The sequence below is a fragment of the Electrophorus electricus genome, unplaced genomic scaffold (assembly GCF_041902795.1).
Source record: "Electrophorus electricus isolate QZ-2024a unplaced genomic scaffold, ASM4190279v1 Scaffold251, whole genome shotgun sequence".
In the NCBI taxonomy this organism is placed as follows: domain Eukaryota; kingdom Metazoa; phylum Chordata; class Actinopteri; order Gymnotiformes; family Gymnotidae; genus Electrophorus; species Electrophorus electricus.
The window spans coordinates 314-5,000 of record NW_027658531.1 but is presented as its reverse complement, the minus strand read 5'-3'; the positions used below and the strand labels follow the sequence as shown (position 1 = coordinate 5,000).

General features: G+C 58.9%; 2 non-coding genes across 2 annotated transcripts; both read right to left on the bottom strand.

The window, feature by feature from the left end:
* Positions 1 to 151: 151 nt before the first annotated feature.
* LOC145655389 (5.8S ribosomal RNA) lies at positions 152 to 305 on the bottom strand. Its single transcript, XR_014121518.1, has one exon. It is a non-coding gene; the product is annotated as a 5.8S ribosomal RNA (ribosomal RNA).
* Positions 306 to 1,187: 882 nt separating this feature from the next.
* Positions 1,188 to 3,026, bottom strand: LOC145655393 (18S ribosomal RNA). Its single transcript, XR_014121522.1, has one exon. It is a non-coding gene; the product is annotated as an 18S ribosomal RNA (ribosomal RNA).
* Between the last annotated feature and the right edge of the window lie 1,661 nt (positions 3,027 to 4,687).

Here is a 4,687-nt window from a genome sequence, read left to right as displayed (position 1 = left end):
CAACCGCAGCGAACCCACCGACCGGATCTCACCGAGACAGCGACCGGGAACCGTCTGCTTTTAGGAAGACGGAGGCCAGGGGGCACCCCCCCACCTACGAACCTCCAACCGCGGTCCCGCCTGAGAAGGCAGGTCCGACAGATAGGAATAGCGACCCTCAGACAGGCGTAGCCCCGGGATGGACCCGGGGCCGCAATGTGCGTTCGAAATGTCGATGATCAATGTGTCCTGCAATTCACATTAGTTCTCGCAGCTGGCTGCGTTCTTCATCGACGCACGAGCCAAGTGATCCACCGCTAAGAGTTGTACTCTTTTATTTCAGGCTCAGTTTAGGTCTTTCACCACGACTACAAAGACAGGTTTAAAAGGTTTCACCAACCGGTCAGGCGCCCCCGTCTGCGAGTGTTGAAACGGGCGCGGGGTTGCGCTTTGCCCACACGCCCCACGTGGCAGACGAGTCAGTCTTTGAACCGCGGCCCTCCGCGCCCGCCCCGTCCGACCCCTCGAAAGGGGTGGAACTCACGTAGCGTGGGCCAAGCCCTAGGTACCTGCCGGGGGTCCCCCTGAGACTCCTTTCTGAGAGAGAGAAGCAGGGGAACCGGCTGCGCCACCCACCACCACCACGCCCCAGGACGCCGGTGGGCGGACGAACACAGGAAGGGCCATGGCCTGCCCCACGAGGAGCAGCGCTCGCAACCCCCCCCGGAAAGTCCGCTCGTCAGCGAGCAAGGGGACGGGGATGAATGACAAGGACAACAAAATAGGAAAACCCCTCGCGGTGGACGGAGGCAGCGGCCGTGCGAGCGAGAGGGAGGGCGCGGGACGGACCCGTACGACCCGCTCGACTCGCAGGCGCTTCTCCTGCCGGCAAGGTGAGGGGAAACCGGCCTTCGCCCGACGAGCGGGGACGCCGAGTTTTTTGAACGACGCGTCTCTCGCGCTGGAACCCAGAGAATACCGGGGCCTGCGGGGGGGGGGTGCTGAAGGACGACGCGGAGGAAGAGGCGGAGGACGAGGAAGGGGTGGGAGGGACTAGGCTCCTCCTTTATGCCTTCTGTCCAGCCTGACCTGCAAGCGACCACGTGTAACAGCAACCCCGAAGACCCTTTCGACCCTGGGCCCCGACGCGGGGGGACGGCGAAGTCGAGGGGGTCGGGAGAGGAGGCACGCCGGACAGCGTTACCCGTTAATGATCCTTTCGCAGGTTCACCTACGAAAACCTTGTTACGACTTTTACTTCCTCTAGATAGTCAAGTTTGATCGACTTCTCGGCGCTCCGCCAAGGCCCGCGAGGAGCCCCGGCGGGGCCGATCCGAGGACCTCACTAAACCATCCGATCGGTAGTAGCGACGGGCGGTGTGTACAAAGGGCAGGGACTTAATCAACGCGAGCTTATGACCCGCGCTTACTGGGAATTCCTCGTTCATGGGGAATAATTGCAATCCCCAGTCCCCATCACGAATGGGGTTCAGCGGATTACCCGCACCTCTCGGTGTAGGGTAGGCACACGCTGATCCAACCATTGTGGCGCGCGTGCAGCCCCGGACATCTAAGGGCATCACAGACCTGTTATTGCTCCATCTCGCGTGGCTGAACGCCACTTGTCCCTCTAAGAAGTTTGACGCCGACCGCGGAGGGCCGCGTAACTATTTAGCATGCCGGAGTCTCGTTCGTTATCGGAATTAACCAGACAAATCGCTCCACCAACTAAGAACGGCCATGCACCACCACCCACAGAATCGAGAAAGAGCTATCAATCTGTCAATCCTTTCCGTGTCCGGGCCGGGTGAGGTTTCCCGTGTTGAGTCAAATTAAGCCGCAGGCTCCACTCCTGGTGGTGCCCTTCCGTCAATTCCTTTAAGTTTCAGCTTTGCAACCATACTCCCCCCGGAACCCACAGACTCGTGGTTTCCCTCACGCTGCCCGGCGGGTCATGGGAATAACGCCGCCGGATCGCGGGTCGGCATAGTTTACGGTCGGAACTACGACGGTATCTGATCGTCTTCGAACCTCCGACTTTCGTTCTTGATTAATGAAAACATTCTTGGCAAATGCTTTCGCTTTCGTCCGTCTTGCGCCGGTCCAAGAATTTCACCTCTAGCGGCGCAATACGAATGCCCCCGGCCGTCCCTCTTAATCATGGCCCTGGTTCAGGAAACCCACAAAATAGAACCGGAGTCCTATTCCATTATTCCTAGCTCAGGTATTCAGGCGAGAAGCGGGCCCGCTTTGAACACTCTAATTTTTTCAAAGTAAACGCTCCGAGCCCCGTCCGGACACCCAGCCAAGGGCATCCGGGGGGCACCGGGAGACAGGGTCTGAGACAGGCGGTGGCACGCCTCGCGGCGGACCGCCAGCCCACTCCCGACATCCAACTACGAGCTTTTTAACTGCAGCAACTTTAATATACGCTATTGGAGCTGGAATTACCGCGGCTGCTGGCACCAGACTTGCCCTCCAATGGGTCCTCACCCATGGGTTTAGGATACGCTCATTCCGATTACAGGGCCTCGAAAGAGACCTGTATCGTTATTTTTCGTCACTACCTCCCCGTGTCGGGAATGGGTAATTTGCGCGCCTGCTGCCTTCCTTGGATGTGGTAGCCGTTTCTCAGGCTCCCTCTCCGGAATCGAACCCTGATTCCCCGTTACCCGTGGTCACCATGGTAGCCGACTATGGTACCATCGAAAGTTGATAGGGCAGACATTCGAATGAGACGTCGCCGCCGCGGAGGGCGCGCGATCGGCCCGAGGTTATCTAGAGTCACCAAAGCGGCCGGGGGGCCCGAGCCCCCCGGATGGGTTTTGGGTCTGATAAATGCACGCATCCCCCGAAGGGTCAGCGCTCGTTTGCATGTATTAGCTCTAGAATTACCACAGTTATCCGAGTAACGTGTGGAGCGATCAAAGGAACCATAACTGATTTAATGAGCCATTCGCAGTTTCACTGTACCGGCCGTGTGCACTTAGACCTGCATGGCTTAATCTTTGAGACAAGCATATGTTACTGGCAGGATCAACCAGGTAGTTTGCACCGTGGTCTGGGATGAACCACGAGTGACATCCGCCTCCCCTTCCGGGGGCTAGGAAGCAGCGGGTTGTAAGTGCGTGCGCCGTCAGGTCCAGACGCCATACAGGGCTACCCAGGACAGCTTCCGCGGCCAGTGTAAACGTGCTCGCGCACCGCCCTCTGGCCTTCGGACGCCGACCTCTCACCTTGATGCAAAGCTGTCCCATCCGGTCATGCCCGCACCGTACCCCGTCCACCTCCTCCGGAGGTGCGGACGGCCGACTCCAGGTGCTTTCGGCGTTCCCTCTCTTCACGCCGTTTTGATTTTCGTGGGCCGCTGGTGGGGGGACAAGGGAAAGACCTCGTCGAATTCCCTCCCCCCTAGCCTCGCTCAACCTACGTTTCGTGATGTAACCAAGAAGAGTGATTCGTGGGCCCAGGTAGGTTTGAAGAGGAGGCCAACAAAGCAGGGCACTCCCTTCCTCCCAAACCACAGACACCAGTATAGGACAACTGAGTAGACAGACTGGCCGTCTGAGTCTCCCCCAGAGAGTTCTGGGATGGGTTACAAATAACCCCCACCCCCCATCAGAGGCTTGACCCGCTAGAACCAGGGAGGATCTGTCAAAACCGCTCTCCACATCAGAAGTTCTGGATCAGCCGGGGCTGGTCGGCAGACGTCCACCTAAGGCCGTGGCCTAACCCCGTGTGGGGGGATAGCGCTCGCACCCGTACACGTGGACACCCGCTCGTCAAATGGCTGGCTCCTCACTTACCGTAGGGGGAATGGTTTGCCTACCCCTGGCGGGTCTGGTACTCCACTCTACCAAACAAGGAAGCAACACACCAATAGACCCCTGCAACACCGGGCAGCTTTGGGCAGTGTCACTACACTCCTCCTTGTTCTTCACGTTCCTTCCGTGGTGATTTTTTTTTTTTTTTCGTGGCCATTGCCGTGCATGGCTTCCCCATCGCTTTGCATGCTCTCCATTGCCTCGTGCTGCTTCACCATTGGTCTCACCTGGAGACCGAAGCCGCTCTCCCAGTAACCCGATGGTACCTGGCCAGAAAACCCCGTGCCCGATTTCATCTAGGACAAGGGCCAAACCACAGACCGTGCCCGTCCAGGGTCAACCCCTGGTCGGACAGGCCTGGTGGGTCGATACCATGGATGTGGCAGGCCGACGAGAATCCACTGGTACATTTACAAACACGCCCACCCTGGTGGCATGGCTGTACGACCCATCGTCGAAGCACGCTGCGGCGGACTGAGCCATTGGATCCAGTTGCCTGGGCGTACACTCAGCCCAACAGACGCACTCGGGTCGGGGAGAGCAAAGCAGACTGTGTGCCTGGATGTGCCCACTTCCATAGGGGAATCGGCATGATGGTTCACTTAACCCGAGGAGGGCTCCCCTCGCGGGATAAGCACCCCCCTCGGGGGATGGGGGGGGGGGGGGCATCCAGAGCACACCACTTTCCGGTAGGGGACAGGCGTTTGATCATGTGTCCGAGGGAGAGCTCCCCTTGCCGGCCGAACACCCCTCGGACTCCCCTTGGGCTTCCAGAGAACGCCACTGGATGAATTTAGTGCTTGGACCCCATTGATTCTCTTTGCTCTCCCATATACCCGACGGGACCTATTTGCAAAACCCCGTGCCAACCAGACCTCCAGGAA